This window comes from Ranitomeya variabilis, chromosome 3 (assembly GCF_051348905.1).
Source record: "Ranitomeya variabilis isolate aRanVar5 chromosome 3, aRanVar5.hap1, whole genome shotgun sequence".
NCBI lineage: Eukaryota > Metazoa > Chordata > Amphibia > Anura > Dendrobatidae > Ranitomeya > Ranitomeya variabilis.
The window spans coordinates 666,034,379-666,044,979 of record NC_135234.1 but is presented as its reverse complement, the minus strand read 5'-3'; the positions used below and the strand labels follow the sequence as shown (position 1 = coordinate 666,044,979).

Here is a 10,601-nt window from a genome sequence, read left to right as displayed (position 1 = left end):
CCACCAGAGTGGGAAAGCCAGTGACTGAAGGCAGATATTAATAGCCTAGAGAGGGACCATGGTTATTAGCCCCCCCTGGCAAAAAACATCTGCCCTCAGCCACCCCAGAAAAGGTGCATCTGTAAGATGCACCTATTCTGGCACTTAGCCTCTCTCTTCCTACTCCCCTGTAGTGGTGGGATATGGGGTGATAAGGGGTTAATGTCACCTTGCTATTGTAAGGTGACATTAAGCCTGGTTGATAATGGAGAGATGTCAATAAGACACCTATCCATTATTAATCCAACTAGATGGTGGCCCGATTCTAACGCATTGGGTATTCTAGAATATGCATGTCCACGTAGTATATTGCCCAGCCACGTAGTATATTGCCCTATTACGTAGTATATTGCCCAGTGACGTAGTATATTGCCCAGCCACGTAGTATATTGCCCAGTTACGTAGTATATTGCCCAGTGACATAGTATATTGCCCAGTGACGTAGTATATTGCCCAGTCACGTAATATATTGCACAGCGACGTAGTATACAGCACAGAGCCACGTAGTATATTGCCCAGTGATGTAGTATATTGCCCATAAGGAAAATGCACACGGCACTCAAGGTTCCTATGTGGTGCTCAAGTCAGGTTTCCAGCCCGTCAATCCAATAATCAAAAATCACTTGGCACTCAGAGGATTATTTGCAAGATGATTATTCCATTTATTTGTGCATCCAGTTAAAGAATAAACGTTTTTGGTCCATACATCAGACCTTCATCAGAAATTCTTTTTTATCAAACTGGAAAACAATGCACGTAGATATATCAAGGCCAGACAGGCCTGAGCTGGGTAACCCGGGACCAAGAGGAGAGAGGCAGAACGCCTCTATATTCCTGAAGAGACTGTGCTGGGTGAAGGTGCAAATCCGCCGCTATGGATGGCGCTGGAGACGCCAGCTATGTGGCGTAGAGGCAGAAGTTCCCGGGGACCGCTGCCTCTACGCCACATAGCTGACGTCTCCAGCGCCATCCATAGCGGCGGATTTGCGCCTTCACCCAGCACAGTCTCTTCAGGAATATAGAGGCGTTCTGCCTCTCTCCTCTTGGTCTCGGGTTACCCAGCTCAGGCCTGTCTGGCCTTGATATACCTACGTGCATTGTTTTCCAGTTTGATAAAAAAGAATTTCTGATGAAGGTCTGATGTATGGACCGAAAACGTTTATTCTTTAACTGGATGCACAAATAAATGGAATAATCATCTTGCAAATAATCCTCTGAGTGCCAAGTGATTTTTGATGATTAGTAGTATATTGCCCAGTTATGTAGTATACAGCACAGAACCACTTAGTATATTGCACAGCGACGAAGTATACAGCACAGAGCCACGTAGTATATTGCCCAGCCACGTAGTATATTGGCCAGTCATGTAGTATATTGCCCAGCTACGTAGCATATTGCCCAGCCACGTATGCCACAGGTTAAAAAATAAAAAATAAACATATACTCACCTTTCGAGGGTACCCTTGTAGTTCTGTCGCCTGTGTGCGGTGCAGGCGGCAGCTTCCGGTCCCAGGGTGTGATGACGTCACGGTCACATGACCGTGACGTCATGGCAGGTCCTTGTCGCATACCATGCTTAGCACCGGAACCTGCCGCTTGCATGGAGCGGTCACTGGAGCGTCGCGAGGAGCGGGAAAGGCGGGCGGAAGGTGAGTATATAATGATTTTTAATTTTTTGTACTATTTTTAACATTAGATGTTTTTACTATTGACGCTGCATAGGCAGCATCAATAGTAAAAACTTGGTCACACAGGGTTAATAGCGGTGGTAACGGAGTGAGTTACCCACGGCATAACGCGGTCCGTTACCGCCGGCTTTAACCCTGTGTGAGCCGTGACTGCGGGGAGTATGGAGCGGGCACCGGGCACTGACTGCAGGGGAGTAGGGAGGGACTAATCGGACTGTGCCCGTCGCTGATTGGTCGCGGCAGCCATGACAGGCAGCTGGCGAGACCAATCAGCGACTTGGATTCCATGACAGACAGAGGCCGCGACCAATGAATATCCGTGACAGAAAGAAAGACAGACAGACAGGACAGACAGAAAGACGGAAGTGACCCTTAGACAATTATATAGTAGAAATTAGTAAAAGGTTAAAAATACACACACATTAAGAATAAAGTATTTTAATGAAATAAATAAACACATGGAGTTTTATTATCTTTATTGTACGCTCAATCCAACTGACGACCCCCGTTTTCCTGTAAAAAAAAGGAAAATAAAAAAGCAACAATATCCCATACCTGTCCGCTGTACAGTCATGTCCCACTCTGTAAATCCATCTGAAGGGGTTAAGTTACAACCAGGAGCCTGCTAATGCAGCCGCTCCCAGCTGTAAAAGACTGGAGAATGAATGAAATGAAGGTAACGTAGCTTCGGAGACTTGTGGTGTCGTCACCGAAGCTGCGCCCCCATCATAATGTACACTTTTATCCAGTATCATAGCTATCAAGGGTGGGGGTCGCACCCTGATCTTTGTGTGACCAACACTCTTAATTGCATTGTCGTACATATTATGCAGTTATGGGTAAATCTTCTGGTAGAGCTGGGAAACATGGTCTCCGTCCCCGTCCTACCACTCTCCACTTTGTAGGCCTCAGGTTGACTAAAGCTATGGCCTACAGATTGTCAGGGGAATAAACATGACATTGTTATCATTAATTAACTTGATCACAATGACATCCCACTGCTCCGTTGGGATGCTGACTATTCATGGTTGGTAGAATGGAGGAGTAATCCAGCAGCGCACGTGTATGCAAGCTTCCTGAGAGGAGTGATGTGCTGCAGGATGGAGCTTTGTGTAAAGATGATATTTGTGGGGAAGTTAGGGGCCGTTATTACTTTTTGGTGAGACACTAGTGGCATTATTAATTGCAAAGGGGGCATTATTACACTTTGGGGCACTTAAGGATCAATATAAATTTTTCAGTTGGCACTGGATAGAAGCCCATAGAGGGCATTTTTGCTTTTGGGTTGAGTTGAGCACTCGATGTAAGAAACTGAGTGGTGGGTATTTACTAGATGGGACACTAAGGTGAACTGTTGTCACACAAAACAGCAGGAGCAATAATGGGGACACATAGGATTGTAACAGGCTTTGCATTGAGGTATCAGCAGGATGGGTAGTTTGTGCAGGTTAGGAACAGATTGGGACGGTTCTGGAAATGGGAGAAGTCAAATGTGTCTTTGTCATAAACAATGCAGACGAGTCAGTCATGGCTTGAAAAAGTCTTGGTGGTCTGGGCCAAATTGAAAGAATAGGAAAAGTGAACGACCCCATAAGAAAAACGTCACCTGTAAGTCACTTTCTATGACTGCCCTGTAATCTCTTACATTATCTGCAGAACTGGTATTTAACATTATATGGTCACGGTATGGTGGTAATATCGGTTTTGGTCTTTTTATAGTCATTTTAATTTAGTAAAAGAGCTTTTCAAGTTCCCCAATAACCACTATAATTACGGTGCACCTCAATAGCTGTAAACATGGTTAGATTTGTTTTGTGCTGAACCCCCAGTTACGCCTCTGCTTCTACCGTATGTTATATAACATTTTCATATTTAAATCACACCTCGATGTAGAAGAAGAATTGTGATAAAGTATAATGAGCAAAGTACTGTACATACAGTATAGGTAATAAAGGCAATGACCACACCTGCTAGTTATACACCGTGGCAGCCTTGCCCTGCAACATAATAACAAGGAGGTGTCACCGACAGACTTTAATGACCAGGATATTTTTGGACAATCACTGTAAATTGCATAATAACGATATAAATAAATTGTTGTAGCACGTGAGTTTAGGCGCATTATACAGAACGGTATTATGCAGCTAATACATTCAGCATTCTTCTTTACAAGTCCTACATAATGCATTGTATTTCACCCTAGAAACATTGAAAATGCTGCGTTACTGGGAAAATGCTACAGGGCATCGTATGGATCTCTGTTTAAAATATGCTGGAAACAGCCATATAATCACAAATGTGACCCCCTCTATAGAGGGCTACTGGCTACATATTCTTCACATACGCTACAGACAGGCTACTGTATATAACCAAAATCTGAATGCATGACTGAAGCCTAGAAAGGGTCAGAACATTTCGGTGTCATTGCTATTGGATAATATTTGGCTGGATTGTTACATCAGTTGACTGTCATTTCTTTGGATTGCCAGAATGCCAGAAAAAATTGATTTCTTACTATAGATGTCTTCATTGCTGGCTCTACCATTTCATTCACAATTAATTGAGGATATGAAAAAAATATTTTTGAACAGTCAGTATTATTTTTCTCATAATGTGCTCATAAACGATTAATGTTGGCGAACCAGTAGCATCTTACTCCCCTCTCGACAGATATATACTATATAAATCTACAAAAACAGTGAGTAACCATAGAGGAAAGTATCTATAATGTAATTTTATTAATACATACAACATTTACATAAACAAATGTTGGGGGAAATACACAAAAGAAAGTTCATGACAAAAGTATCAGAGATGGGTATCAGTAGTCAGTGTTAGGCCGGTTTCACATTTGCGGTTGTGTCCGCAGTGTTTCTTCCGCAGATATCCGCATGCGTTGTGTATTCCTATATTTAACATTAGGGACGCATGCGTCTGCGATCGGTTGCTTTTTGCCGCGTTTGACGACGCATGCGTCGTTTCGTCATCTGCGGTTTGGCGCGGAAATGCTACATGTAGTAATTTTTAGAGGGTTCAATTTGCCGCCTAGAAACGTATGCGGTCGATTGCGTAAGGAATGCGCCAAAAAAACGCATTGCTGTCTATGTGAACGCATGCGTTCACAGGCACATGCATTTGCTTGCGTTCGTGAACGCATGCGTTGCACCAGAGAAAAACATGTCTAGACACTGATAAGCCACCCCCCACATACAAGGTGATAAAGGGAGGGAGTGGACATTTGCAGCTCACTACTCAGCAGACAGCCAAGCAGAGCAGACAGACCACAGCACCTTGGAGCAAACAAGCCTCTGAACAATGTGAGTATATCCTAGCCAATGACTTTATTTTCTATTTTCTGTCTCTACGTGTCCTAATTTCTGCCATTTTCTTTCTGCATGCATCAGAATGTCTTCTTCTTCTGATGAGGAGCAACGTCCTGGGCCTTCTGAAGTAGAACATGTCAGTGAAGTGAGTACTTGCCTCCTCAGATTGGTAAGTATTCACTGTCACATCTACACATATGACAATGTTTTTTTTTCATTTTTTTAGAGCACTTCTTCTACTGCGGCAGAGACTGGGCAGGAGCAGTGGAGTCACGGTCGGGTGGCAAGGTGGCAGCGTGTACGTATACAAGGCTGACTGTTTACTGTATCCTCACTTTAGTATTCTTGAATCTTCCTTTCTTTACATTCCTATTTCTTTACATTTTTCTTCTGGAATCCTTTTGTATCTTGACTTATTATTCATGCCATTTCTCAGCCTCTGTTTTCTTTCTTTTCCTTATGTTAATGTATCCAACATTAATGTCTTTATTTAATTTTTAGGTTCCAGAACGGGATGAAGACCTCATAGAAAATGACCTCCTCATCTCCCTGGTCCAGGAGCGAGTCCCGTTGTGGGACACCCGGGTTCCACAGCACTCGGACAACGTGACGATCCGGCGCTTATGGAATGAGGTGGCCAAAGAGATGTGGGATGGCTGGGACAACGCCCCGACTCGGGTCCGAAATGCTTTTGGTAAGTATTGCAATGCAGTGTGAAGCAGCAGAGACCTTGGCCGTGCTCACACAACTGTGTGTGATGAGATAAACTCTCAGGAGTTTCTCCCATCACACACAGTTGTGTGAGCACGGCCAAAAGTCCATTGTCTAACCATTATGTTTTGTTTTTTCAACAGTGGCCAGAGTCAAAACACGTTGGCGTTCGATGAAGGACCGCTTCAACAAGGACCTGCGTCAAGAGAGCCGTGTTCCCAGTGGTTCAGGAGCAAGGATCAGAAAGTACAAATACCATCACGTTCTGGCATTTTTAAGACCGGTCCTTGCCCAGAGAACATAAGTATTTCTTCCATGCATTAGGTTGTGTTGTATTGCCATAATCTGTATGTTTCTATTCCACAGGAGTTGGCGTCTGGTCAATTTGTGGTATTAATTTTTTTATCGTTTTTTCACAGCACATGGAGCAGCACTGTTGGCCCAGGTTCTGGAGCGGTCCTTCATCATACAGCCACGGATCCGTCCCAGCCATCCAGCAGCACTGCAGCAAGTGGGCCTGCCACACAAACTGGAGACCAGGAAGCTGGTCCATCAGGTCTTCCCCCTTTCCCAGTCCACTGCCACTGCCCCTTTTTTTTGGGCTCCTCCCGGCAGCGGCAGAGGGCATCAGACAGGTCCCTCATGCCCCAGTTTTTGCACTTGAGCTCGGTTTTTCACGAAGGACTCAAGGCTTTGGGTGACCGAATGGATATTTCCCTTAGCCACATGAATACATGTATCCAGGAGGTCACCAAAAGCCTTGACCAAGTAAAAGCCGACCTCCAGAGGCCAGCACATCATTTTTTTAACCAAATTGAGCAGGGCATGTTGGAACACCTTACTCCTGATCTCCAGCTTAGTGTCATGCAGGCCTGCAATGCTGCTTACGTGCAGGCTATGCAGCAGAGTCGGTATTTTCAGCAGACAGTGGCGGCATATCCACCTGTGCCTTCACTGTCATGATTAACCTCAATGCCGACCTCTGCTGCATACCACTGCACGGCCACCTATATTCCTAGCACTGCCGGACACCAGTACAGCACCGCCACCATGCCGAGTGCTGTTGGACAGCCCACTGCCACCACCATGACAACCGCTGCTCCTGCTTGGACCTCCTCCACGGACACCACGATGCAGCCGGACCCAGGCATGGCCTTCCGTACCGCCACCACCACAATGCAGCAGGACCCTGGCATGGCCTTCCGTACCGCCACCACCACGATGCAGCAGGACCCTGGCATAGCCTTCCGTACCGCCACCACCACGATGCAGCAGGACCCTGGCATGGCCTTCCGTACGACCACCACCACCACGATGCAGCAGGACCCAGGCATGGCCTTCCGTACCGCCACCACCACGATGCAGCAGGACCCTGGCATGGCCTTCCATACCGCCACCACCACCACGATGCAGCAGGACCCTGGCATGGCCTTCCGCCCTACAAGCGCTATGGACTCTGGCATGGCTGCACGCTCTACGAGCACTATGGACTCTGGTATGGCTGCACGCTCTACGAGCATTATGGACTCTGGCATGGCTGCACGCTCTACGAGCACTATGGACTCTGACATGGCTGCACGCTCTACGAGCACTATGGACTCTGGCATGGCTGCACGCTCTACGAGCACTATGGACTCTGGCATGGCTGCACGCTCTGAGCACTATGGACTCTGACACAGTGCAGCCGGACCCTGACACCGAGGCTTACCAGAACCCGGCAATCCCAGAAACAAATAAACAAACAAAAAAACCCAGCAGACTCTTAGTATTCCTCCCCCTTCACCTCCCAGTGTGTCTGTAATGTCAGGTTTGTCTCACCCTTCCAGTGCGTCTCAAGCCTCTCATGTGTCAAGCTCTATCCCCAAACTACCAGACCCCACAAGTTTCATTGCCCCTTCTCCTGCCACCTCTGCGTCGTCCACGGTTAGCCAGGCCTCACAGCTTCACACCCCCTGTTTACATCACTCTACCCCAAGCAGGCGCAGTAAATAAAAATTTTGTCTATAACAAAATAAATAATATTGTTTTTTGCCCCCAATTATGTGTGGTTTACTTGTGTATTTCGCCGCCGTCAACACACACCGTCCGCCGAACACTTAATTTTTTGGCCACATCATAGCTCCAGTAGTTTTAGCAAATAAAAGACTGCAGCTTTGTGTGTCTTTAGTATAGAGATATGAGGTGGGCCAAAATATTTATACTTGTATTATCTCCATAATCTCTTCCTTCCTTCTGCTTAGTCTGTGACTAGTGTTGCAGAGTGAAGAGAAAATGGCGGAAATAAAATGCAGAACTATACTCAACAGGTCAGGTGTCCACAAACTCATTAGTTTTAGGACACCTGACCTGGTGAGTAGAGAACTGCCTTGTATAACCTCTATTTTCTCTTCTGTGTACGTAATCTATTTCACACAAAGTGAAGGGACGATGGCGGTCATACACGGCATATCTATGCTCACCTGTACATGTGTCAGAAATAGTGAATTCATGAGGCTATGTGCATCATGAATTCATTATTTCTGACACCTGACTTGATGAGTATAGATCTGTTTTGTATGACAGTCATTGTCTCTTCAGTCTGTGTCCAATGGATACTGCAGAACAGAATCCGGACGCAATGACCTCAACAACCTTTAAAACTACATGGCTGTCGTCACATTAACAGTATGTGGTCAGTATTTTATATCAGTAAGTCAAAACAATGATTGGAACAATTAGAGGAAAAGGATAAGAGGAAAATTATAATAATAACATATCTAGCACCTCAGCTATTATCACCCACTCCTGGTTTTAGATTAAAAATACTGACATGAAATACAGACCAAATACAGCTAGTGTGAGGACAGCCTTGGTTTGTAGAGGACATAGGAGACACGGTCAAGACACCAAAAAATAAATTTTATTAACGAGAAATATTAGTAACATTTTAGAAAATAACTGGTACAGATAAAATCCCAACAGGACATTTATACAACACTAGATTGTGGCCCGATTCTAACGCATCGGGTATTCTAGAATATGCTTGTCCCCGTAGTATATGGCCAATGATGATTCCAGAATTCGCGGCAGACTGTGCCCGTCGCTGATTGGTCAAGGCAACCTTTATGACATCGTCGCCATGGCAACCATTATGACATCTACGTCGATACTGTGCCCGTCGCTGATTGGTCGAGGCCGCCAGGCCTCGACCAATCAGAGACGCGGGATTTCCATTATGACATCATCGTCGCCATGCTGTGCCCGTCGCTGATTGGTCGAGGCCTGGCGGCCTCGACCAATCAGAGACGCGGGATTTCCAGGACAGACAGACAGACAGACAGACGGAAAAACCCTTAGACAATTATATATATAGATTGTCCTGCCATGACACATGCCCAATATCCGAATAAAAAAAGGCAGCAAATTGGTTCCGCATGTGGCCAACTTCAGCTATTGACCGCAGCGGGTGATGTTGGTAATCGGGCAGTGGGTGTGCAACTGGTTCATCCAGTTCAATGTTGGGCTGCTCCTTAGCCATTATGTGATTGTGCAGAACCACACAGGCTTTGACCACCTCGTCGACTGTCTCCATTTTTAGATTAATGGCTGATGCAAGAATGCGCCATTTTGAGACCAGAATCCCAAAGGTACACTCTACTGTTCTTTGTGCCCTGGTCAGTCTGTAGTTAAAAATACTTTTCACGACTGGAATAAGGCTTCAGTAGGTTTTCACACATCTGAAAGGCCTCATCACCAACCATAACAAATGGCATTGGTGGACCTTGAGTGTTGGGGAGCAGTCGTGGCCGTGGAAAATTACAATTTTTGCCATACACACGGTGCATATCAGAGTTCTTAAAAGTCTGGGAATCGTTGCCACGGCCAAAAGCTCCAATGTCCACGGCGATGAAGTGACAGTCCGCATCGGCTATTGCCATGAGCACAACAGAAAAATATTTTTTATAATTGAAGTACTCCGATCCTGTTCTGGCTGGTTTGATAATGCGGATGTGCTTTCCATCCACCGCTCCCAAACAGTTGGGGAAATCACACACACTCCAGAATTTTTCCGCAATTTCAATCCACATATCCAAGGTGGGTAGGGTAATAAACTCATTCCGGAGTACATTCCACAAAACCCGGCAGGTGTCCGCAACAATTCCGGACGGGGTGGAAATTCCAAGCCGGTATTGGAAGTGGAGGGATGATAAACTCTCTCCGGTTGCCAGAAATCTGGAGGAAAAAAAAAACAAAAAACGATTACTATCAATTCTATTTATGGTGTTGTTATGCTAAAGACATAAAGGAAAATACCAAAAAAGACATGTCAGAACACCCAAAATTAGCACTGCCATTGGTTTAGATTTGTTGCGTACCTTAATGTAACCACCAGCAGATGTTCCTCTGGTGGAATCGCTCTACGGAGCTGGGTGTCCTGTCTCCGTATGGCTCCTTGGACACGAGCAAGCAAATCCCGGAATGAGTCTTGCGACATCCTTGTATATTCCGAGAATTTGTCCGGGTTGTCATTAAGCTCGCAATACAGTGTGTGATAGGCTCCACGGCTCTCACGTAATTCAATAATGGGTGTCTCCAAAAACGCCTACGACGTCTCCTTCTCCATCTTTCGCGATTTCTGTCTTGCTCCCAAGCAAACGCACAGGCAAGAAACAGGTTGATGCTTAAATACAGGTTGAAATAAAAGCTCTCCATGCGAAGATCCATCATGACACAGGATACAGTAGCACACTGTTAAGATTTCAGCAGCCCTAGGATCTATATATAGAGATCCCATAATACACGCCCTCTGTAGTCCCATTGGCGGTGTCTGGTTATCTAGATTTTTCTCCTGTAAAATTTG

The 10,601-nt window shown here is 45.5% G+C and overlaps 1 long non-coding RNA gene across 1 annotated transcript; it reads left to right on the top strand.

Moving 5' to 3' along the window:
- The first annotated feature begins 5,134 nt into the window (after positions 1-5,134).
- On the top strand, positions 5,135-6,031 carry LOC143818483 (uncharacterized). The gene is made up of 3 exons (XR_013224569.1): positions 5,135-5,195; positions 5,277-5,744; positions 5,905-6,031. It is a non-coding gene; the product is annotated as an uncharacterized LOC143818483 (long non-coding RNA).
- The last annotated feature ends 4,570 nt before the right edge of the window (positions 6,032-10,601 follow it).